We start from the raw sequence: 26,361 nt of genomic DNA on the forward strand, positions 1-26,361 counted from the left end.
GTGTCCGGGGTCTGTCCTGGAGTAGCACCTGGTCCCTCTGCTCGGTTCCTCCTTGGTGCACTGGCGTCGTATGCCGTCGTGCGACCCTGGTCGGATCGGGTGAATACTTAGTCACGCCCCTCCAGGCATACACTCTCCGGCACGGTCCAGTGGAATCACTACCAATCACCCGCACACGCCGCTTTGCCCGGGCGTGTGCATAACACTGTGTGGGGGCATCATACATACGGCATAAGGGGCATAATGGGGGCATTACACTATGTGGGTGCATCATATATACTGCATAAGGGTCACAATGGGGGCATTACACTGTGTGGGGGCATCATACATACTGCATAAGGGGCATAATGGGGGCATTACACTGTGTGGGGGCATCATATATACTGCATAAGGGGCATAATGGGGGCATTACACAGTGTGGGGTCATCATACATCCGGCATAAGGGGCATAATGGGGCATTACACTGTGTTGGGTCATCATACATCCTGCATAAGGGGTATAATGGGGGCATTACACTGTGGGGGCATCATACATACTGCATAAGGGGCATAATGGGGGCATTACACTGTGTGGGGGCATCATATATACTGCATAAGGGGCATAATGGGGGCATTACACAGTGTGGGGTCATCATACATCCTGCATAAGGGGCATAATGGGGGCATTACACTGTGTGGGGGCATCATACATCCTGCATAAGGGGTATAATGGGGGCATTACACTGTGGGGGCATCATACATACTACATAAGGGGCATATTGGGGGCATTACACTGTGGGGGCAGTAAAGGGGCCCTGTACTATGAGAACAATAAGTTTCCTCCCTTCCTGTCTCCATAGTTGGGTCGTATGTATCTATTACAGGAAACAGAACAAAAACCTTATGATTCTTATAAAGGGGCAACACAAGACACCAAAAGAGTCTCCGTCCTGAAGGGGTTAATGCCCCCTGCGCCCAGTAATGGGGGTCTCCACATACCTCCACCTGCGCGCACAGGACCTGTGATGAGGTCACAGGAGGGGAGGAGTCAGGGGTCACATGATCAGGGACCTCAGTGGATGCAGGACTCTGCTGTGCTGGTTGTCATGGTGCTGGATGAGCTGAAGTTTATGTGTGGGGTCAGGAGGGATTGAGGCCTCTTTCACACATCAGTATCTCCGGTAGGAGTGGTGACAGTTTCCACACGTACCGGAGACACTGACACATGGAGATCCATTCAAATCTATGGGTCTGTGTACATCTCCGTGTTTTTTCACGGACTGTGTGTCCTTGTGCTCCACACGGAGACATGTCCATTTTTTTTTATTAGGGAGCTATAAGGGTTAAAAGTTGACCAGCGATTTCTCATTTTTCTAACAAAATTTACAAAACCATTTTTTTAGGGACCACCCTTCAGGTGCTTCACAGGAATTTTTGGAATGTGGAAGAAAAAAAATGAACATTTAACTTTTTTCACAAAAATGTTACTTTAGACACAATTTTTTTTATTTTTGCAGGGGTAACAGGAAAAAATGGACCCCAAAATTAGTTGTGCAATTTCCCCTGAGCACACAGATACCCAATATGTAGGGAAAAACCACTGTTTGGGCGCACGGCAGGGCTCGGAAGGGAAGGAGCGCCATTTGACTTTTTGAATGTAAAATTTGCTTGAATAATTAGCGGACGCCATGTTGCGTTTGGGGAGCCCCTGATGTGCCTAAACAGTGGAAACCCCCCACAAGTGACACCATTTTGGAAACTAGACCCCTCAGGGAACTTATCTAGATGAGTGGTGAGCACCCTGAGCCCCCAAGTGCTTTACAGAAGTTTATAACATGGAGCCGTGAAAATAAAAAGCACTTGCGCTCAACCCTAGTCGCCATATCGTCATCTTTTTTTTTTTACTTTTGAAAAAATCCCAACCCTAACCCTAGCCCAACCCCAACCCTAATCCTAGCCCAACCCCAACCCCAATCCTAGCCCAATGCCAACCCTAACCTAACCCCAACCCTAACCCTAACCCTAACCCCAACCCTAACCCTAGCCCAACCCTAACCCCAACCCCAACCCTAACCCTAACCTAACCCCAACCCTAACCCTAGCACAACTCTAACCTCAACCACAACCCTAACCCTAGCAGAACCCTAAACCGAGAGTTTATTTTTTACACCATTCCTCGTGCGGTATAAGTGATTAGACGACTTTATTCTTCGAGTCGGTGCGATTACAGAGATGCCAGAATCATATTGAGGTTTTATGATTGACAGCTGTCACACACTAAAAGACGCATTTTTTTTGTAAAATCTAGTTTTTGCATCGCCATATTTTGAGAGCTATAATTTTTCCATATTTTGGCAGACAGAGTCATGTGACAGCTTGTTTTTTGCAGGATGAGTTTTTACTGGTGCCATTTTCAGGCACGTGACATTTTTTGATCGCTTTCTATTCCGATTTTTGGGAGGCAGAATAAACAAAAACAAACAATTCAGGAATTGTTTTTTTTTTTTTTTATTATTCTGTTCCGCGTGTGGTAAAATTGATAAGGCAGCTTTATTCTTCGGGTCAGTACGTTTACAGTGGTACCACATTTATATCATTTTTTTATGTATTGGAGCTTTTACACAATAAAAACTATTTTCTAGAAAAAATAATTTTTTTGTATCGCTTTATTCTGAGAGCTATAACTTTTTTATTTTTCGGCTGATGGAGCTGTATGGCTGTTTTTTTGCAGGACGAGATGACGTTTTCAGCGGTACAATTTTTATTTATATTCGTCTTTTTGATCGCGTGTTATTCCATTTTTTGTTTGGCGGTATGATGATAAAGCATTGTTTTTGCTTCGCTTTTTTATTTATTTATTTTTTACCGTGTTCACTGAAGGGGTTAACTAGTGGGACAATTTTATAGGTCAGGTCGTTCTGGATGCGGCGATACCAAATATGTGTACCTTTATTGTTTGTTTTTTGTCATAATAATATTTATTGATGGGTACATTATATTTTTATTTTTGGTGGATTATTTTTTTTTAATATTTTTACAACAAAAAATTCTATTTTTTTTTTCACTTTGACACTTTTTTTTACTTTTATACTTTGTCCCACTCTGGGACTTTCACTTTTTTTATTCTGATTGCCTGCATAGCACAGTAATGGAGCACCATCCCTGTGCTATGCAGGCTGTCAGCGCTTCACAGGGAGAAGATAGTTTGATCATGCACTGCGCATGACCAAAATATTTTCCTGCTGTCTGGTGACTCGGATGTTGGCATGACGACATCGGGTCGTCAATGGCAACATCCGGGAAGCCGCGACAGCGCTGGAGCCCGGAAGAGGAGGTGAGTAATGCGATTATCTCCCCTTGCCACCGAAATGCTGCGATCAACTTCGATCGCAGCATTGCGGGGGTTAATGTGCCGGGAGTGATGCGGGACCGCTCCCTGCACCTAGTACCAGGTGTCAGCTGTGACAATCAGCTGACACCCGGCGGCGATCGCGCCCGCACAGCCTGTGTGCGATCGTGATGACGTACTAATACATATCAGGCTCTTAAAGCCCAGGGGGCAGATGCGTATTAGTACGTCTTGGGCTTTAAAGGGGTTAAAGTGTTAGTTCATTTTTAAAAAATGAAATAAATTAGCTGCCATGTGTACATCCAGTATGTGTGGTTATTTGTTTGGCCAGATCCTTTTAAATTTTTGCACCAAAACAAAGTGCAATATTGTTTGGATTTCCCTTCCATGGCCTTGTAACTTTCTGCTAGCATTTATTTTATTTCTGCTTCTTGCATTGCACCATATGTGAAGTGAATTTGATGCCTTTGAATTTTTACCCTTATGGATAAATTTTCACATATATAATCCAATGTATTAACTGTATGTTGCAAGGCGAGTGTAAGTTTTCTTGGCTTTTGGGGTTTTGGATCCATAATATCTGTGCCAAAATTAAACATTACATGTATCAACCATTAGGTGGCCATGTGTTGCCCGGTATTGTTCTCCATGCATATGGCAAACATTACTTAATACTACCCCTTTGTGTGAATGTTTGTTTTTTTGTGTTATCTGTTTGAGTAAACACGGACCATTTATTGCCCCTGCCAAGCCCACACATACAATGTGTTATAATAATTGTAATAAAGTCATTGCTTATTTTATTATTTATTGTATATAAGGCATTTTAGATGTAAAATGACATTCAGTTGAAATAAGAATGAGGAGTGTATCTTCTAAAGTTTGTGAATATCTGCTGATCTCCTGAAAATAGTGTTTTCACTTTCTTATCTCTTTAATTAGATGCTTAGTCAAAACTAGAGGGTCTTCATATCTTTTCTGTCCATATGTTCTTTATCTCTTTCTGTAAGTTTCCAGAAGTAGAATACACGCCTTTCAGTGTCTACTTAAACTCAAACAAATTGACAATGGGGTAGACATTTGATTTTGTGGCTATCAATTTGTCTCCTTGCTACAAAATAACTAAACAACAAATTATCTTGCGAATTCAGGTGTGGACGATTTCTAATTGGTAAGGAAGAAAACTCCACTGACATTTTGGTGCGTTGACCGGGAATCCAACATCTTTCCCTCACCGGTGAGGACTGCAAACTGTGGACGGGGGAGTTTTGTAACTCTTGTAGTAAGTCCTCCACCTTCAAATTTGGTGTCAACAGAGGCATTGTCAGTTATCCCGGACTGAGGGAGAGTGACGGATTTAGTATAGTTCAAGGATCTCTGGGAATCGTCTATATCTGAATACAGGTAAGACCATTCAATTTGGTAACTTTGTTAATCCAGTATTGATGTTATTCTAGAAATTGATTTGGCGACTGTGATTGTGAACATTTGCAATTGGAGTTTGTAGGCTCCTGTAAGTTGGAAGTTGTTCACATGCAATTGGGGTTGTAAAACTCCTGTAAGTTGCGAAACTCCATAAATGTGATTGGAGTTTGTTAGTTGTTGTAAGAAATTTTGTAGAATGGGTACACAGCCAATGTGAGAAGGCTACTGTGGAATAAAAAACTCTGTGTGCACGTTAAATTTATCTAGATGGTGAGGGTCGAGGACCCCCGGGGATTAAAGAATCCACTGGATTAACCCAATATAAGAGCTCAATATAAGATTACTTTTTACCGGTATTTTGCTTTGTCTTCTGTAGTTTGTTGAATTTTGATTCCTGTTGAATGTGCAGTTTTCATTCGTTTGTTTTTTGTAGAACTAAAACGCCATAAATATGTTTTATGTTACATATGAGACTCCTTGAATGATCTCTTGAGTGAATGTATAAGGATTGAAATATAAAATCCTGAGTGTATAAGGGAGTCCACTTAGGTGTGGTTGACAGTCATTTGTGGACTGGAGACAACTCATAGGTTATTGTGATGTTTAAAACACCAAGGTACACGCCATCTGATCCCTAAATAGAGAATATTTGCTGTTGTATTGTTATGTGTTTTTCTCTTAATAACACTGAGGAGTTCATAGAGTCCGCGCCGGTGGTGCTCTGAATACCTGATTTTAAGAACGGGAACGTCTCTGGAAATAAAGAGGCGGTGTCAATAGACTTTATCTCAGCACTTCAGCTCTAGGAGTACGAGGGAACTTTTATCTCTTGTCTTATATGTTTTTCTTGTCTATTACACACATACACAGAGACATATATTGTATGTCCAGTCTCTAACTGTGGAAATTGTTGTATATTGTGTGCTTGTACTGTTATAAACCTTTATTGGACGAAGGTGGCAGGATATAGAGATTCAAGCTGGTATATACCTAGGACATAGTGTAATCAGCGAGGATTATTTAGATCCTGGGTATTAGTAACAGTAATAAGAAACCAGTAGAATCTTCTATCTTATTAATGACATATGAATTCCACTGATATTTGTCAGACTTCTTACAAGTGGGTAGACATCTATTGTGCAAGGATTTACCTTGTACATATATCTCATCTTGTTGTTTTACCTTCGTCCTTATGGGACGTAGATCCACAGCTATATTTTAATGTCTTGCCCTCAATTGTAAGGTAGGATTGTTATTATGAATTTCATCTGAAGGCTGGAAAGTTGTTAAGACTGTATCAAGAAAGTAACCCTTGAATGAAACTGGATACGGTCCTTTTTCATAATGATACATGGAAATAACAGTCTTCAGATTAAATATCCATTGTGTTCCTGTTGGCCAAAAACTTATAGGCCTAACTCTTACAATTTTTCACTCTAGTTGTGTATGTTTCTAAAAAATAGACCATTCAGGTGCCCCTTTAATCTTGCACAACCAGGAATAACATACCACCGAAGCTGAACAAACAGTCTTGAGTTTGGGATATAAGTTGTGAACATGGGAAATGTTTCAGGCAATAGTGTGGATTGTGGTTGTGTCTGGTGTGACAACAAAAAGGGAACACTAGAAGGGGATATTAAGTATATGCAAAAAAATAGACCCTGAATGTGTGAAGTACCTTGATAAATGGCATAAAAAGTTTAGATTTTATGATAAACTTACTTTGACAAAATGTGAAAATTTGGTACAAGAGATACAACAATGTAATGAGAAGGAGAAAAGAAAGTATGGTCTTGCCAGTGTGAATAAATGGTTAAGTGAAGCAAGAAAAAGAGAAAATGGTAAACAAAAGAAAAAACAGGAGAAAAGGACTGAGATGATGCCCTTGTGTGATAAGGAAGATGTATGGCTGCGAATAGACCCCCACCTTATCACGCTTCCTCTCCTGCCCCGCAAGTGCAACCACCCTCTGCTCCAGAGTCTGGAGACATTCCTCCTACCATAGAGTTAACTCAGACCGGGGATTTAAGTATTCCAGACCTGGATGTAGTGTCTCCTATAAGGTTACACCATAGTTTGACCCGTAGTGGTACTGTCTATAGCCATTGGAGTGTGACTAGTCCCAAACTCCTTAGAATAGATGAGGCACAGAGTTACCCCATGATTGAGGTCCCCAATGGTCAAGGAGGAATGGTCCATGTGTACAGTACAAACTTTGGACTGACAAGGACATTATAGATGCCACTCAGAATATTCTTTACTAGTGATGAGCGAGCATGCTCGCCACTGCTCGGTACTCGCCCGCCCATCTCAGTTCTCAAGATGCTCGGAGCTCGCCGAGCACTTTATAGATGCTCGGGCGGGAGCTCGGGTCCCCGTCCTGCATGTTTGGCACTATTTAGAGCACCAATCATGCTGAGATTATCTGCCACTCACTGTAATGTCACAGCCATGGTGGTTTTGGCATTACAGTGATTGCCCAAATCGATGGGAACAGTGCTCACAGTGAAACATGAAAAGCCGGCAATTCAGCAGCGGTATACATCGGTACCCGACAATTTAGAACAGAAAGAATAGAGCATCACACATGGATTAGATAGATAGAAACATGTCAGTCACATATATAATAAGTACAGTGACATTGTTGGTTACTGTAGTTGTCATTGTTAAAATAAAGAATTTATTAAAAAAAAAAAAAAATTGGCATAGGGTTCCCCTTAATTTTAGCCTCTAGCGGAGGTTAAGCAGACGGCTGGGGCAGATGTTTGAAGCCTGGGAAGGGGGTAATACCCACGGAGCTTCCAGGCTACTAATATCAGCCCCCAGCTGAATACCTAGCCTTTACTAGCTATTAAAATGAGGGACGCCAAAAAAAATGACGTGTGGTCCCCCCTATTTTAATAGCTAGCAAAGGCTAGGCAGACAGCTGGGGGCTGATATTAATAGCCCAGGAAGGGTGCCATGAATATTGGCCCCCTCCCAGGCTAGAAACACCAGCCATCAGCCGCCCCAGAAATGGCGCATCCATAGGATGCGCCAATTCTGGCACTTAGCCTCGCTCTTCCCACTGCCCTGTAGCGGTGGCAGTGGGATAATAGGGTTGGGGTTGATGTCAGCTTATAATGCCAGCTGACATCAAGCCCAGGTTAGTAATGGAGAGGTGTCTATAAGACACCCCCATTACTAACCCCATAGTGAAAGTTTAAAAAAAACACAAACAGAATAAAGTCCTTTAATTGAAATAAAGACGCAATTCTTTAATGTTGTAAATTAAACTCTACTTACCGTCACGCCCATTCCAGCTGAAGCCAATGATCTCCTGAAATAAAAGTAAAATAATAAACCAACCTCATCCTTACCTTTCCATGGTTCCCAGGGCGGCTTCAGCTCTGCTACATTGACATGACAGGCTGGATCGCAGCAGAACTCTGGCATCCAGCTTGCCATGCCGCAGACACTGAGAAGCTCCTCAGTGAAGCTCCTCAGTGTCTGGCTGTGACGGCATCCAGATGAGCCGAGTTCATGTCCAATGAACTCACCTCACCTCATGCACGTCACTGACAGCGTGGGAGAATTCTCCTATGCACGCAGTGCCGGCTAATGATGTCACCGCTTGAGCAGGAGAATTCTTCCACGCTGGGACGGCATTGAGATGGCAGGCTGGATGGTAGCAGAATGCTGCCATCCAGCATGCCATCCTTCAGAGACACTGAGGAGCGCAGGCACGTTGTCAGAAAATACTGCCATTTCTGGCCTCCATTAAAAATTTCCTTTAGTGTGTAAGTGAAGCAATTCACAGCAGTTTACTGTTCAAACTACTTACCTACAGGCCAGGTATTTAAAACTGTGTTTTCTGCATCACACAGATTAAATATACGTTTTCAGAAAATACTGCCATTTCTGGCCTCCATTAAAAAAAATGTTTCAGTGTGTCAGCAAAGTTTTTGACACTGGTTTGCTGTTCAAAACAGTTGCCTACAGGCCAGGTATTTAAAACTGTGTTTTCTCCGTCACACGGATCACATATACGTTTTCAGAAAATACTGCCATTTCTGGCCTCCATTAAAAATTTGTTCCAGTGTGTCAGTGAAGCAATTGACACCAGTTTGCTGTTCAAAATAGTTACCTACAGGTCAGGTATTTAAAACTGAGGTTTGTCCGTCACACGGATCACATATAAGTTCGCTCCAAATTCAGTCATTTGTCGTGAGCGTGGAAGATATTGTCCTCCATTTAAAATGGGCAAGGCACGTGGCAAGGGACGGGGAACTGGACGTGATGGTAATGATGGTGCATGCAGAGGCTGAGGCCGTGGGCAAGCTGAAATTGTGCCACAACAAACACCCACATCTTTTCGCTTGACCTTCCTGTCCCAATTAATAGGGGACTGCAGCACACGACTACTGAACCCAGAGCAGTGTCAAAAGGTTATTGGTTGGATAGCAGATAATGCTTCCAGTCACTCAGCCACCACCACCACCACCACCACCACCACCACCACCATGGTCAAGTCTCAGTAGCTGTGAGTCTGGACCGCATATTCCTCACCCTGAACCTCCTTCCTCCCACCGTGCCCAGAGACAACTGATCCCATACTTGGACACTCCGAAGAGCTGTTTACTTTCCCATTTATAGATTCGGCCCTCTCGCCCGGTCCACTTGAAGTGGGGCAAGAGGAGATCGCATGGAGCGATGCTCAAATATTTGAGCAGCCACGGTCACACAAAGGTGACGGTGGGAAAGTGTCACAAGAGGTGAACGATGATGAGACACAATAGGCAGAAAGTCAGGATTAGGACCAGAGTGCAGAAGTGGAAGATGAGGTGGTGGATGATATAGTAACTGACCCAACCTGGCAGGAGGACATGCAGAGCGAGGACAGCAGCACACAGGGAGAGGGAGGCAGAGGACCCCAACAGGCAGGAAGAAGCATTGTGGTGGCCGCAGAAAGAAGGCAGGCAACCGTGGCAGGGGTGGCAAAACGACCAACTTGACCACCACCAGCATGGTCAGGCACATGGCAGAAAAGCACCTGACTTTGCAGGCCGAACCCCAGGGTCCAGGAACAGTGTCTGCGGGTGGCACCATTGCTTCTTCCGCTGTTGTGCATGCAAGCCAATCCTCTGTCCATGGTGCATGCGAAGATGCCTCCTGCCCTGCACCTGTCGTTGCACACTCTCAAGTAGCAGCATCAGGTAGCACGTCCACGTCCTTGTCCGAGCGCAGCATTCAGTTGTCCATACCCCAGTCCTTGGAACGCAAGCGCAAATACGCAGCCAACGCCTCACAGGCCACAGTACTAAATTTCCACATTTCACGACTGCTTGCGCTCGAAATGTTGCCTTTTAGGCTCATGGAGACAGAAGCATTCCGCAACCTGATGGCGCGGCCTTCCCTCAGTACTTGGTCCCGAGCCGCCACTATTTCTCCCGGTGTGCCGTCCCCGCATTACACAAGCACGTGTCCCAAAACATTAGCCATGCCCTCAACAACGCAGTTACCGGGAAAGTCCACCTAATCACGGACACGTGGACAAGTGCTTGTCGGCAGGGATGGTACATCTCGCTGACGGCAAATGGGTTAACATAGTGGATGCCGGGACCCAGTCGGACCTTGGGACGGAACACGTCCTCCCGACGCCGAGGATTGCGGGCCCTAGGTCAATCAGGGTTGCCCCCACAGTCTACAGCTCCTGCACCTCATCCTCTTTAGCCTCCTCCTCCTCCTCTTCAGTCTCCATCTCTGAAATGACCACATCAGTCATAAGCTGGAAGCACTGCAGCACTGCCTCAGCCAAGCGGCAACAGGCTGTGCTGAAGCTAATATGCTTAGGTGACAAACCGCACAATGCTGAAGAGTTGTGGACAGCTCTGAAAGAGCAAGCAGATCTGTGGCTGACACCGCTGAACCTACAGCCAGGCATGGTCGTGTGTGACAATGGCCGGAACCTGGTGGCGGCTCTGAGGTGAGGCGAGCTCACACACGTACCATGCCTGGCCCATGTGCTAAACCTCATGGTTCAGCGGTTTCTCAAATCCTACCGGGAGCTGCCGGATCTGCTTATTAAAGTACGCCGCCTGTGTGCCCATTTTAGAAAGTCACCTACAGCTTCCGCCCTTGCCATGTTTCAGCAGCGTTTGCAGCTTCCGGCTCACAGACTGGTATGTGTTGTCCCCACGCGTGGGAACTCTACACTGCAGATGTTGGGAAGGATTTGTGAGCAGAAGAGGACAGTTGAGTACCAGCATCAACAAGGCCATCGGTATTCAGTTCAGACTCCAAACATAAGACCTCAGGAGTGGACATTGATGTCAGACATATGTACCATCCTTCAAAACTTTGAGGACTCCAACAAGATTGTGAGCGGCGATGATGCCATAATTAGCATCACCATCCCGCTTCTCTGTCTTCTGAAACACTCTCTGCTCACAATCAAAGAGGATGCATTGCAGGCGGAACAAGATGAGATGGAGCAGGGTGATTACACACAGCCCAGCCTCATCTCATCCCAATGTGGATTTGATGACAATGAGGAAGAGGAGGAGGAGGAGGAAGAACAGGAGCTAGTTTCATGCACTATAGATGGTACTACCTGCACAGCTGTCATACCGTCTGTTCAGCGTGGATGGCCAGAGAGGGGGAGGAGGAGGAGAGCATGGTCAGTCATCCTCTTGGTGAGGACACGGAAGTCTTCTCTGTTAGCAGTCTGGCACGCATGGCTGAGTATATGTTGCGCTGCCTTTCCCATGACCCTCGCACTCTAAAAATTTTGGGTGACAGTCATTACTGGTTGGTGACACTTCTAGATCCACGCTACAAGGAGAACTTTATATCTCTTATTTTTGAGGCGGACAGGTCTACAAGAAGGGGGCAGTACCAGAAGGCCCTTGTTGCGGAACTATTAAAAAAATTCCCATCTGAAAACGCTGGTGGCAGAGGTCATAGTTTGTTGAACAACCAAGGAGTACAGGCGAGAGAGACACAAATGTAATCCAGCAGAGGCAGGGGAACACTGTCAAAGTTCTGGGACAGTTTATTCAGACCCTTCCATCGCACAGGCCCCAAGTGCGGGGTACTTTCACAAGGAGTGCAAAGTTTGGGAAGATGCTGAGAGAGTACCTTGCCGACCGTACCAACGTCCTCCGTGATTCCTCTGTGCCTTTTAATTATTAGGTATCCAAGCTGGATACGTGGAATGAACTGCCTCTCTATGCCTTGGAGGTCCTGGGCTGCCCTGCCGTTAGCGTTTTATCAGAGCGGGTTTTTAGTGACGCTGGTTGAATTATAACTGATAAGCGCATCCGCCTGTCAACTGAAAATGCTAGCAGGCTGACTGTTATAAAAATGAACAAGGGCTGGATTGGGCCAGACTTCTCAACACCACCGAATGATAGCAGCGTAACATGAACTCAAATTCAGTGTCTTTGTTTGGGAGGTGTATTCCCATGCACCTCCTCACACCCACACATGGGTATACACTTCCTAATTTTGGCTATGTGCTCTTGTCCTCCTCCTTCTCCTCAACCTCCACCACCATATCACCAGGGTGACCGTGATCAGTGATGCAACACCCACATAATTATTTTAAAGGGTGTTTATGCCCGTAAAAAGAAAAAATTATACAGTATGTTCATGTGTTTTTTTACTAAGACCCTCCTCTAGGTCTCTTCAAAGGGGTATTGGGTTGCGTCCAAATTTTTGGCAGCCCTTGCAGTCACTGCATACGCAATAACAGTATAGGAGACCCACTTGTTAATAATGGGAACAACAAAGCATAGCTGGCTGACGGCTCTCTAACAATAGCGAGGGCCGACTGCTGGCCTTTTAAGAATAGTAAGGGCCGTCTGATGGCCCTATAAAAATAGGCTTTATGACTTTCAGAGTCATAAATAAAACAGGATGTGTCTGATGATGTGTCACCCACCACATTGCCAGATAAGGTTGTAAAATGTTAAAATGACATTTCACGGTGAATGCATTGGTCTTAAAAAATAACGTAAAAAAACCCAAAACAATAGGATCTTTCTTTAGTATAAAATAATTTTAACCCCAATATTTAACCCCAATATAATCACATTGTTCAGCTCCTGCACCTTCTCCTCCATCTCCGAAATGACCACATCAGTCACAAGCTGACAGCACTGCCTTGGCCAAGCGGCAACAGGCTGTGCTGAAGATAATATGCTTAATACTTAGGTGACAAACCGCCCAGCGCTGCAGAGTTGTTGAAAGCTGTAACACAGCAGCCTGATCAGTGGCTCTCACCGCTGAACATACACCCAGACATGGTCGTGTGTGACAATGGGCGGAACCTTGTGACGGAGAAATGACAGCCAGAGTAGATACAGTTTCCCTCTATGCCAGTCCTTTCACCGAGCTAAAGAATATGGCTGTGGTGAAATACAAGTCCCACTAAGAAGCTGTTTCAGATTGAAAAACACTGTGCCCACCAAAGGATTTGATTCTGAGAGCTCACCTTTCTCCCCCGCTCAAGAGCCCCATAGCAGCTGCAAAGTTAGCGCTATCATGAACTCTCCTGAGGTAGAAGCCAGGGCACACCAGAGGATTCTCTGGTGGGACCGTCCAACCCTGCCGAGAAGCAGTCCTGGCTAAGAAAAGTGTGAGGAAGGTTCCTGAACACTCTATGGCTGCTATTTTATGTGGATCGGACGTGCTTGTGCATGTTATTTCTCAAACCGCATTGCAGATCAGGCCATTGTCCAACTCTGTATTCATCAAATTAAATGCGCAAAGAAAGATGTTTGTGTGTCAAAGCACCACCGACAAGTGCGAGTTGATGTTGGACGGGCTGCCATTGCTTCTGCAACAAGCTGCATTAGAGAACTTCCTGGGAGAAATGACACCCAGAGTAGATAAGATTTCCCTCTATGCCAGTCCTTTCACCGAGCTAAATACAACTCTCAGCAAAAAAAAGCTGTGTACTGGCTCCGTACCGTCCCTGGCCACATTTACCTGTCCACGAGTTTGTGGTTAGGCGGTCCTTCCCAGTAAGTGCACTGGGGAGGGCAAGGGTAATGTTGTGGGACCCGTGCTTGTGGAAGGCAGAGACTAAACCGGGAGAAATAGTGGGGGCTAGGGACCGAGTATTGACACCCAGCTGCCGCTGGCATGAGATTGTGAAAAGCTTCTATCTCCACGAGCCTAGAAGGCCATATTTCAAGTGCAAACAGCTGTCCAGAAATCTGGCAGTTTAGTATTGTGGCTTGTGGGTGGCTGCATACTTGCGCTTGCATTCCAAGTAACAGAAAACTAAGCAGATGGTGGCCTCTATCATCATCATGGCCTCATCTCAGGACTATGAACTCTCCTGAAGGAGAACCCAAGGCCCACCGAAGGAGTCTCCGGTTCTCTGGTGGGCCCGTCCAACCCTGCCGAGAAGCAGTCCTGGCTAAGAAAAGTGTGGGGGAAGGTTCCAGGGCACTCTATGGCTGATCCATTTAATGTGGATCGGACATGCTTATGCATGTTATTTCTCAAACCGCATTGCAGATCAGGCCATTGTCCAACTCTGTATTCATCAAATTAAATGCGCAAAGAAAGATGTTTGTGTGTCAAAGCACCACCGACAAGTGCGAGTTGATGTTGGACGGGCTGCCATTGCTTCTGCAATAAGCTGCATTAGAGGACTTCCTGGGAGAAATGACACCCAGGGTAGATACGGTTTCCCTCTATGTCAGTCCTTTCACCAAGCTAAATACAACTCTCAGTGGTCCTTCCTAGTAAGTGCACTGGGAAGGGCACGGGTAATGTTGTGGAAGGCGGAGACGATACCGGGAAAAATAGTGCCGGCTGGGGACAGAGTATGGATAACCGGTCGCCGCCGCCATAAGATTGTGGACAGCTTCTGCCTCCACGAGCCTAAAAGGCCACATTTCAAGTGCAAGCAGCTGTCAAAAATTTGGCAGTATAGTATTGCAGCCTGTGGGAGGGTGGGTGGCTGGCTGCATACTTACGCTTGCATTCCAAGGAATGGGGTAGGGACAACTGAACGCTGCACTGTGACAAGGACGTGGACAGTGATTGTTGCAAGTCTGCAACGACAGGTGCATGGCGGGAGGCATCTTCGCATGCGCCCAGGATCACTTATGATGGGCACACTTTTAGGCAGTGACCTGGGAGTCAGAAATGCTTCCAGAGGTCTTCCCCATGCTGTTCCCATGTCTTTTCAGCACTGTATGCATGTGTCTGATGATGTGTCACAAGCCACATGGTCAGATAAGGTTGTAAAATGTTAAAATGACATTTCCCAGTGAATGCATTTGTCTTGGTTGAAAGCAATGCAAAAGTGCAAAAACGCATCAAAAACGCTACGTGTGAACATAGCCCAAGGTGTGGAGGAGTATTTTTGTTTTTGGTTATTTATTTTGCCTTATATACAAGTCATTACCCTGGAAAGGAAGTTCCTTAACATATTTCCCAGGAAAATACATTTTGGTTTCGTTTTTGTATGTTTTATTGTGAGTCCGTAAAAGTGGCATAATACCTCTGACAACATTGTTTACAGCAGTGACCTGGGAGTCAGAAATGCTTGCAGGGGTCTTTCCTATGTCATTTGAGCACTGTTCCCATCGATTTGGACAATTTTTAGACCCTTTGCAGACCGCCGGGGGGAGCCGCCTGAAAAATACTCGAATTTCCCATAGACTTCCATTGGACTCGTTGCTCGGATCGAGCACCCGAGTATTCCAATTTGCTCTACCCGAGCAACGAGTACCCGATCATTTTAGTGCTCGCTCATCACTAGTCCTTAATGATTAATTTCTTACATTCTAGACTTTTCTTACACCAAACTGTGGAGTAGTGAGAGACAAGGATGGTGAGAGATGCATCTGTATATTTACAAAAATAATAATGTTTCAAAGTATTGAAACTTTTATCATTAATTATATGTAGCAGTAAAAGGAAAACTCATTGTCCAATTTAAATTCAGGTCAAACTCATTAAGAAATGGCACAGTTCATAACGGAACCTGACAACTTTTAAAAATATGTAAAACAGTTTTACATGATCTGAAAGGTCCATGAGCTAGGTTCTTCAGCTGCTAAGTCAGGACGTGCAGCCTCCGGACAGGTCCCGATACCTTCCTCTCCTCCTCTGCACCAAACAGTTAGATAAGTGTGGGGCTTGAGGAGAGAGCAGTTCTCTCACTGATCAGGAAGGACACGGTCTCATTGTTCTCGGTCACAGGAAGCTATCTCCAGTCTATAGGATGCACTCACTTATTAGCAAGATTTTTTCTTGGTAAAAGTGTGTCTTTTCAAGTAAAACATTTTCCACATTAAGGATATAAAAAAGGCTTCTCCCCTCTGTGACTTCTCTGATGTATATCAAGATGCGCTTTCCAGTTAAAACATTTCACACATTCTGAACAGGAAAAAGGCTTCTCCCCTGTGTGAGTTCTCTGGTGACTAAGAAGATGTGATTTCTGGTTAAAACATTTTCTACATTCTGAACAGGAAAATGGCTTAATCCCTGTGTGAGTTCTCTGATGTCTAACAAGATATGATTTCTGGTTAAAACATTTCCCACATTCTGAACATGAAAAAGGTATCTTTCCTGTGTGAATTCTATGATGTTTGATAAGACTTGATTTCTCTGCAAAATATTTCCCACATTCTGAACATGAAAAAGGCTTCTCTCCTGAGTGAGTTCTCTGGTGCTTAACAAGATTTGATTTCTGGTTAAAACATTTTGCACATTCTGAACAGGAAAAAGGCTTCTCCCCTGTGTGAGTTCTCTGATGTGTAACAAGATCTGATTTCTGGTTAAAACATTTCCCACATTCTGAACAGGAAAAAGGCATCTTCCCTGTGTGAGTTCTCTGATGTCTATCAAGATGCGCTTTCTGGAAAAAACATTTCCCACATTCTGAACAGGAAAAAGGCTTTTCCCCTGTGTGAGTTCGTTGTTGATTAAGAAGATTTGCTTTCTTGTTAAAACATTTCATACACTTGAAACAAGAAAATCTATTCTTTGCTGTGTGAATTTTTTGATGTTTAAGAAAAAACTTTTTGAGGGGAAAATTATTTCCATATTCTGACCGTGGAAATGGCTTCTTAGCTTTAGGATCAGTTTGTTTTTTAATGCTTATTTTGTGACTTTGATTTTCCTTAGTAGTTTGTAATGAATCAGAAGATAGGACCTGTTCCAAAGGATCAGATGGCACATCTTTACTGTGAAGGGATGATGGTATATTTGGAGTAATAGCATTCCCTTCAATTGTATCCTGTGAGATCTTAAGCTCATCTGATTTGAAAATTGAAGATGTCAGCTGTCCCTCTGATCTCCTAGTACAGTCATCTGCTAAGTAAAAAAAAATTAAATTTGAATAAAATATTCTTGAAATTTATATTTTTGAACATTTCTACTTAAACTGTTGGTACAAATGGCAAGTTATGTAAAAATTTTGAATCATTCACCAAGACAATGACAGTTCACAGTCTAATAGAAAACGTCATAGCATGAACCAGTAGAGCTTGGTGTTCAACTGTTTGTTCATCATGCTTCCCAAATATGAAATATGAGAAAATGATACCAATAAAAATTTCTACTCATCTCACAAAAAACAAGCCCCCACTCAGGTCCATCATCTGTCAATGGAAAAACAGAGGTTTCCACATTATTAGTGGCTCAAAAACTCTTGAAAAGCAACATGGCTTCCATAAACCAATCCAGCAAAATCCGCTCTTCCAAAGTTAAATTTGCTCCCTACTTAACTCAAATGGAAAGCACTACACCCTACTAAAGCTCATGCATAATGCCAGAAGCTGCCTGATACAGCCTTGTTCTCCGCTGGTTAAGTCCTCTGTGTTCAGCTCCCGTGTTGTGTATTTTCTTCTTCGTTTCTTCTTGTGATCCCAGCCCATTTACTGACTACTATTGTGTCTTCTGAATTTGTATTTTCTCTGCCCTCCTGGTTCTGATTCGGTAACCTGACTATTCTTCTTGTAATCTCACACCACAGAACAGCAGGCAACACCAAGTCCAAGCCTAGGGGTCTTAGTGTAAGTATAGATCCATGTAGAGGGGTTAAAGGATGATGGGCAAAACTTTGACTATAGACAATAACACATCTAATGAAAAGATTAAAAAAAAAAAAAAAAAAAAAAAAAAGAGTAACTAGTGGTGAAACCTCTCTGGGATAATTAGAGTATGCTTCTTGGTAGCTCCTGGCAATTTAAACTATAGTAACGGCCAATATTTTCTGTCAGATGAGTCTCAAGAAGAAATATACATTTAATGAGAACTTTTTATAATAGTGCAGAGCTGAAGTGTCTTAAATTAAGAACTCGGGCATTTGGAAGAGACAATGGAGACCTTTTTTGAAAGACTACCAGGGAGTTACAGACTCACATAAGTGAGGCAGGCCAATCCCACCACAATCAAACTATCATACATAATGAACCTGTAAAAAAAAAAAAAAAAAAGACAATAAAAAAAACACGTTACATCCCCAACAAGAATGTATGTTTGGGGGAAGGGGGAGGACTCCAACACTAAACCAGAGTTGCACTTATTTATGGTAGACCGTTGGAGCTACTATGAGTCCTGACCAGAAGAGTAGAGAAAGTATTAGTGCTCCCCATTTCAGAATAAATTGCATCTAAAATTCTTTAGGATCGATAATATAATTTATGACGTGGAGTGAATCCATGAAACCAGGGCTCGAGTCATGCCAACATATCTCCTGCAGGCATGAGTAAATTTTATTACAGCCATCAGCCACTCACAGGTAAGAGATATATCATGGCACAGGTGTAATGTTTTTTGTATACTTTATCTATTTGAAGTTATTTGGTTTAAAAACAAATTGAAAAGTCAGGGTAAAGGGAAACTCTGTTGTTATTCTACAGAAATTCACACTTGGCCCTCACTGCACGTTTAATGTTGCCGATCATAAAAGCGAGGTTTGGTCATAAAGACTGGACCTGGTCTTGTTGGAACCATATGAGCACATTCAGCCGCACAGAACGGAGAGAAGGTAGATTAATCTAATAAGATATCAGGATTCTAGGAAGCCAACAGCATCATTACCCTCCACTTTCTCCTACAGGCTCATCATAATATTTTTCTTCAAGTGATTTTCTAACTTGTCAGCACATTCAACGTACGCTGTCATTTAGCTTTGTAGTTTACAGACCTGGGCAGGTAAAAGTCAGGATCTTCTAATTTCAGTGGGAGGTGGATCTTCCAGGTTGTAAGTTTTATAGAAAAGGGCTTTCAATGCCCAAAGTCATTTGAACAATTTTTGGTGGAAGAGAAGGTTTTGGTCTAGATCCAAAATGGTGGTCACACGATTGTGATATGGCCAGCCTACATGACCAGTAAACTATCCACAGCCTGTGACTGAGAAGAATCTGTGACTTCTCTTCATTTAGTGGTTACTACTCACCTGGGTAGTCATATGTAGGAATCTCTTCTTTACAGAGGTCATCACCCCCTTCATATGTCTCTATAGTATTAATATGGAACAGATCTTCATCCTGAAAAAAATATTGTACAAGTCACAGACAGATGGAGAAGTCACATCTATGATCAGCACTAATCCTGCCATCTCCACCGTTCTCATTACACAAGTATAAACCATAAAATACTGGAGGATAAAACAAGATAAATAGGGGAGATCTCGTGACACCTTCTCTCCATCTACCTGATCCTGAGGAACATTGAGATCTTCTTGTTTACAGTCCTGTGGAAGAAGAGGACGTTGACATCTCTCTGGTGTTGTCCTCTTACTGGATAGATCTGGAGGAAACACATACAGGAACTGAATTCATTCTTTACATACAGATAATTATAGGCTGTGTGTATTCAGTCTTGTCTATTACCTGGTGATGTGAGGGGCTGGGGAACCTCTATCATGATGTCCTTGTACAGATCTTTGTGTCCTTGTAAACACTCCCACTCCTCCATGGAGAAATAGACGATGACGTCCTGACACCTTATAGGAACCTGACACATACAATGACAGAGTTATCCCCCAATCCCTTCATAGCTATACTATAAAATGTCTCAGCATTCCCAGCAGTGTCACCTCTCCAGTCAGCAGCTCAATCATCTTGTAGGCCAGATCTAGGATCTTTAGGTCATTCATATTCTCATGTACCAGGTGATGAGGTGGAAGCCCTGTGATTGGGCTCAGGGTTCTTCCTAATCCCTCAGACACATGGTCCTGACAACGCTCACTAGAGGTCTTCTTCACTACTGTGTAATCCTGTTTATGGAGAGACACATTAATAAATCTCACTACAGATATTTCCAGAGTCCTCACCTCTCCAGTTCTGTCCATCTTTCATTGCCATAGATAAGAATGATGTAATGTGACATCATCAGAATCTCTCACCTCTCCAGTAAGCCAGAAGAGGATCTCTAGGGTGATTTTTAATATTTTCTCAGCCATCTTGTCTGTGTCCATAACTATCTTTGATGGATAAATCAGGAAAACTCTAATATAGAAGATATTCACTGAGAGGATCTGATATTGTAGAGACCTAAATGAGAAGTTGAGCAGATGTAACATCAAAAAATCCTGTGTAATAATACAATTACTGGAGATAATAAAGGAAACATTTGAGATTTATTTTTTACAGTATTTAGATTTCGTCTTTATATCTACTAATAAAACCTATATATTTTAGGCCACAGACAGCAAGCAGTTTCTTCCTTGCAGTCTGCAGCTGAATACTTTTCTCATAGACTCCTCTACTTTATTGCTAATTCTTGTCTCATTTACTGACACTGGAATCAGCATTAGCAATACTGCAGGAGATATTAATTACACATGACATGAGAAATAACTATTTCATGATGAGGACGACATCTTCATCTTCTACTACAGGTCTATAAACATATTTAGCCAGAGTCTGTCACAAACTACATCCCCAACGGCCGTCTATATGTTTCCTTTCTTCACCGGACGGTCATCTTCTAACAAGTTAGATCTCAGGTCTGATTCACACACAGAAGTTTGAGGCATTTCTAAAAGCTTGTTTGTTTGCACAAATACCGTGGACAAAAATTATTTGATAGCAGTCTCACCAAGACAGGAGTTATTTGATGCCAAAGTCTCCATGTACAGTGTTTTATGAAGTCTATTTCTGGCCTTAAGCTATCTTATATTACAAGAGAAACTCCATAAAAAAGCAGATATTAACATTTTGTTAATTATTTTAAAACAAATGTTTATCATGTTAAAAAGTAACTCTTTTGGGCACCAGAACATAGATGTGCACTGCAGGGATGGCACAGGTGCGGCTGCTACACAAACCCTGGCAGTTTAACCACTTGCTGCTGTCAAGAGCAAACATGGCATCTAAGATGGTTTGACAGAGTTCTCCCAAGTACTTGATAGTATGGGGCTGCCTAGTTACTACGATACTTAAATAACCAATAATGGTGTCTGGGCCTGCAATGTAGAAAAGTCTATTAGGATGGGCCTGAGGCAATGTCCAATAAGTTACTTTTTAATGCCCCATACACATTAGACTAGAGTTGCATGAAAGCACTGATTTCCGGGGTTTGGTAGACTATATACATTATTTGGGGGCCTCCCAACAGATAATGTCAGGGCAGAGAAGGATCTGGCATCCTGAATTTCAGAGGCTAATCCATTTGTTCTTCCTGTAGATAATCTTCCAATAGAGGAGTCTGGAGGCGACTTTCTCATATAGACCACAGGAAAGCTGGAATATTTGTGTGTACGGAGAAGTCAGAAGAGATAGCAGTCTGCCAAATGACCGCTCAGCCAACACTTATCTCGTGTATGGGGCCGTTAGTATTACATACATACATACATACATACAGCTGACACCTATCGGGCGGCAATATTCCCTTATTCCCTTGTTCTCCTGTGTGCCCATCTAGCTCAGAATGAGGGCTCCCAGACAGTATGATTGCCCACCAAACTCCTGATATTTAAAAACAAACAAAAAAACACACCACACACACACACGGCTGAATGGTGGATCAGGGACCCTTCAACTCCCTGATTCACTGTTCTATTCAATGGTATCACCATCATGGGAATGTGGATATCACTGAAATTGTGATGATGGGTAAGGAGAGCGTGCTCGGTGCCGAGCCATCTCAATTCATGGGCACCATACAGGCCGCATGGGCGGCCACTATGGATGATACGGTCTTACCAACTATTGTGTGGCAAATATCTCATAGATACTGGGTTCATTATTATCTGAACCAACAATGGGGCTAAGTGAGTATTCATTCATTAGCTGTGGGGTACTCCGTGGGGTAGATGGTACCATATTGTGTGTGAAGGGGACAATACTGTGGGAACTCCCCCCTAAAATAAAATACTAAACCTTTTTTTAAATATATGGATTGAAAACGGGGACTAGCAACATATATATTTACTTATACTAAAAACTAGCAAAATTACCTGCTGAATGGCTTGTTGTGGATGTACATAAACAGATGTAAGCAATGATGCTGCTGAACAATTGAAACAGTCACTACTGTACCCTATCCTGTACCTAAACAAAGCTGATATTGCCTAGCTGCCGAGGTTAGCACCCTAAGGAACGACAATGGCGCCCACGCTCACTGGTGGCTGTCCTTCAGAAGCCCTAGTTAACTCTGACATACCGTTAGGTCCATATATATTTGGACAGAGACAACATTTTTCTAATTTTGGTTCTAGACATTACCACAATGAATTTTAAACAAAACAATTCAGATGCAGTTGAAGTTCAGACTTTCAGCTTTCATTTGAGGGTATCCACATTAAAATTGGATGAAGGGTTTAGGAGTTTCAGCTCCTTAACATGTGCCACCCTGTTTTTAAAGGGACCAAAAGTAATTGGACAGATTAAATAACTGTAAATAAAATGTTCATTTCTAGTACTTGGTTGAAAACCCTTTGTTGGCAATGACTGCCTGAAGTCTTGAACTCATGGACATCACCAGACGTTGTGTTTCCTCCTTTTTGATTCACTGCCAGGCCTTCACTGCGATGGTTTTCAGTTGCTGTTTGTTTGTGGGCCTTTCTGTCCGAAGTTTAGTCTTTAACAAGTGAAATGCTTGCTCAATTGGGTTGAGATCAGGTGACTGACTTGGCCATTCAAGAATATTCCACTTCTTTGCTTTAATAAACTCCTGGGTTGCTTTGGCTTTATGTTTTGGGTCATTGTCCATCTGTAGTATGAAACGACGACCAATCAGTTTGGCTGCATTTGGCTGGATCTGAGCACACAGTATGGCTCTGAATACATCAGAATTCATTCGGCTGCTTCTGTCCTGTGTCACATCATCAATAAACACTAGTGACCCAGTGCCATTGGCAGCCATGCATGCCCAAGCCATCACACTGCCTCCGCCGTGTTTTACAGATGCTTTGGATCATATGCTGTACCACGCCTTCGCCATACTTTTCTCTTTCCATCATTCTGGTAAAGGTTGATCTTGGTTTCATCTGTCCAAAGAATGTTCTTCCAGAACTGTGCTGGCTTTTTTAGATGTTTTTTAGCAAAGTTCAGTCTAGCCTTTTTATTCTTGATGCTTGAGTGGCTTGCACCGTGCAGTGAACCCTCTGTATTTACTCTAATGCAGTCTTCTCTTTATGGTAGATTTGGATATTGATACGCCTACCTCCTGGAGAGTGTTGTTCACTTGGTTGGCTGTTGTGAATGGGTTTCTCTTCACCATGGAGATTATTCTGCGATCATCCACCACTGTTGTCTTCTGTGGGCGCCCAGGTCTTTTTGCATTAATGAGTTCACCAGTGCTTTCTTTCTATCTCAGGCTGTACCAAACTGTAGATTTTGCCACTCCTAATATTGTAGCAATTTCTCGGATGGGTTTTTTCTGTTTTTGCAGCTTAAGGCTGGGTGCCCACGTAGCGTTTTTCAAGCGTTTATGCTGCGGAATTTCCGCAGCATAAACGCTTGTGAAACGCTAGGTAATCCGCACCCCATGGTCTCCAAGGGGATTCCGCATGTTCTATGCTCATGCTGCGGATTTTTCCGCAGCGTTTATGCTGCGTACAAAAATCCGCAGCATGTCATTTAATTTTGCGGAAGCGCAGCGGAACTCCCGCCATTGACTTGCATTGAGACGCATAGAAACCGCGACTGTACATTTGTACAAGCGGCTTCTATGCGTCTCTATGTGCGGATGGTACCCAGTTCTGGAGGAGAGAAGACTCTCATCCAGGCCTGGGTACCATTGTACCTGTGAAAAAAGAATAAAATAACAAAGTTTATACTCACCTTTCCGAAGGCTTTTCTCTGAATGCCGGCATCGCTTGAGGACCAGCGGTGACGTCACAGTCATGTGACCGCAGGCCCTTCACCGCTCTGTCTCGCGATATGCCGGCATCCAGGAACCAGACAGGAACGAGCGCTGCAGCCACGCCGGGCATCGGGGGTGAGTATAGCTTTATTTGTTTTAATTTTTACGGTTCACACTGTATAAATCCATGCTGTTTGCATGGATTTATACAGTGTAACCTAGTTGTCAAGCACTTTCCAAGTGATGCTATCGCCTGGAAAGCGCTTGTCAATCTGCATGCGGAAACGCATGTGAATCCGCATGTATTCTGCAGGAAAAACGCATGCACAATCTGCATGCGTTTTTTCTGCCAAGGAGATGCAGAAATGCTGCAGAAATTTTCTGCTTCATTTCTGCATCGTGGGCACATAGCCTAAGGCTGCGTTCACACATTGTGTATTTTCGCGCGCTTTTTTGCGCGCGCTTTTTCAAAATACGCAATGTGCCTTGTGTCTGCCAGCAAAGTGAATGGGAAATTCACTTTGCCGTTCAGACACTGTGTTATTTTACGCAGCGCGAAAGCACAGCTGCGTAAAGAATTGACATGTCAATTCTTTACGCAGCTGCGTCCTGCGCTTTCTCCTATTGTGCCCATTATAAGCGATGGAATTACGCAGCGGTGTTCACACACTGCGTAATTCCATCGCTTTTTTACGGAGGCGCAGGATGGATACTCACCTACCCGAAGTCAGGGGAGAGGCGTCCGGTCCGGTCCGCTCCAATCCCGCGCTTTCAGCATCTGCCGGTGAGCCGATCAGCTGTTAGCTAACCGGCTTGTAACCGGACGGTCAGCTGATTACAAGCCGGTCAGCTGACAGTCTGCTGATCGCTTCACGGCAGATGCTGCAAGCGCGGGACGGAGCAGACGTGTCTCTCATCCATCGGGTAGGTGAGTATCCATAGTCTGAACATACACTGCTAGGGACACACACGACACATAGACACAGACAGTACACACACGACACACAGACACAGACAGTACACATGTCACACTGAAATGAAGTGTGACATTACACATGTCACCCTTCATTTCACACTGCGTTTTTTGCTGCGCTTTTTTATGCAGTGTGTGAATGGAGGTGCTTTTTTTACCTGCGTAAAAAAACCGCAGGTAAAAAAAGCAGGAAAATACGCGCGCGTAAAAAACCGCAGGGAAATACGCGATGTGTGAATGCACCCTAAAGATGGCTTGTTTCACCTACATGGAGAGCTCCTTGGACCGCATGTTTACTTCACACCAAAACCTTCCAAATGCAAGCACCACACCTCAAATCAACTCCAGGCCTTTTATCTGCTTAATTGAGAATGACATAACGAAGTGATTGCCCACACTTGTCCATGAAATAGCCTTGGAGTCAATTGTCCAATTACTTTTGGTCCCTTTAAAAACAGGGGGGGCACATGTTAAGGAGCTGAAACTCCTAAACCCTTCATCCAATTTTAATGTGGATACCCTCAAATGAAAACTGAAAGTCTGAACTTCAACAGCATCTGAATTGTTTAGTTTAGAATTCATTGTGGTAATGTCTAGAACCAAAATTAGAAAAATGTTGTCTCTGTCCAAACATATATGGACCTAACTGTATATAAAAAAAAATGTCTCAAGGTATATACAGGGTGGTCCAAAAGTAGGTGGACAGAAAGTGTAATAAGGTTATGAAGGGGGAGAGTTATCAAACATGGTGTAAAGTGAAACTGGCTCAGTTGCCCTTAGCAACCAATCAGATTCCACTTTTCATTCCTCACAGACTCTTTGGAAAGTGGAAGGTGGAATCTGATTGGTTGCTAAGTTATCTAGTTTTCACAGATAGATCTCCCCCAAAATCTGTTTTCTTTTCAGATAATTCAGATAACACATAATGGCTAATAATTTAAATACAGATCAAAGAAAATGGATTTTAACAGAGTATTGGAAATCTCAAAATGCTGAAACCGTTAGAGCAAATTGGGTTGAAACATTGGGTACCCAAGCCCCAAAGAGACAAACCATTTACTGCATTCATGACAAATTCAATGCCACTGGCTCAATCCTTAAAGCTCCAAAAACTGGTCGACCCAAAACAGTCTGTACAGAAGATAATAAACAACTTGTTGCTGAAACATTTGTTCAGAGTCCAAAAAAGTCCACCAGAAGAGCCTCTTTGGAATTGGGATTTTCACGAGCTTCTATCATGCAAATCCTGAAATCTATTGGGTGGAAAGCTTATCGTCCACGTCTAATTCATGGTTTATTGGAGGATGATCCAGACAGGCGGCTGCAATTTAGTGAGATTATGCTTAACGAAATTGAAGAAAATCCA

At 43.4% G+C, this 26,361-nt stretch overlaps 1 pseudogene; it reads right to left on the minus strand.

The window, feature by feature from the left end:
- Positions 1-26,361, minus strand: part of LOC141215255 (uncharacterized) — a 75,373-nt pseudogene that overhangs the window by 46,846 nt on the left and 2,166 nt on the right.

The sequence above is a fragment of the Phyllobates terribilis genome, unplaced genomic scaffold (genome assembly GCF_046119375.1).
Source record: "Phyllobates terribilis strain yellow unplaced genomic scaffold, ASM4611937v1 Scaffold_235__1_contigs__length_3068650, whole genome shotgun sequence".
NCBI classification, from domain to species: domain Eukaryota; kingdom Metazoa; phylum Chordata; class Amphibia; order Anura; family Dendrobatidae; genus Phyllobates; species Phyllobates terribilis.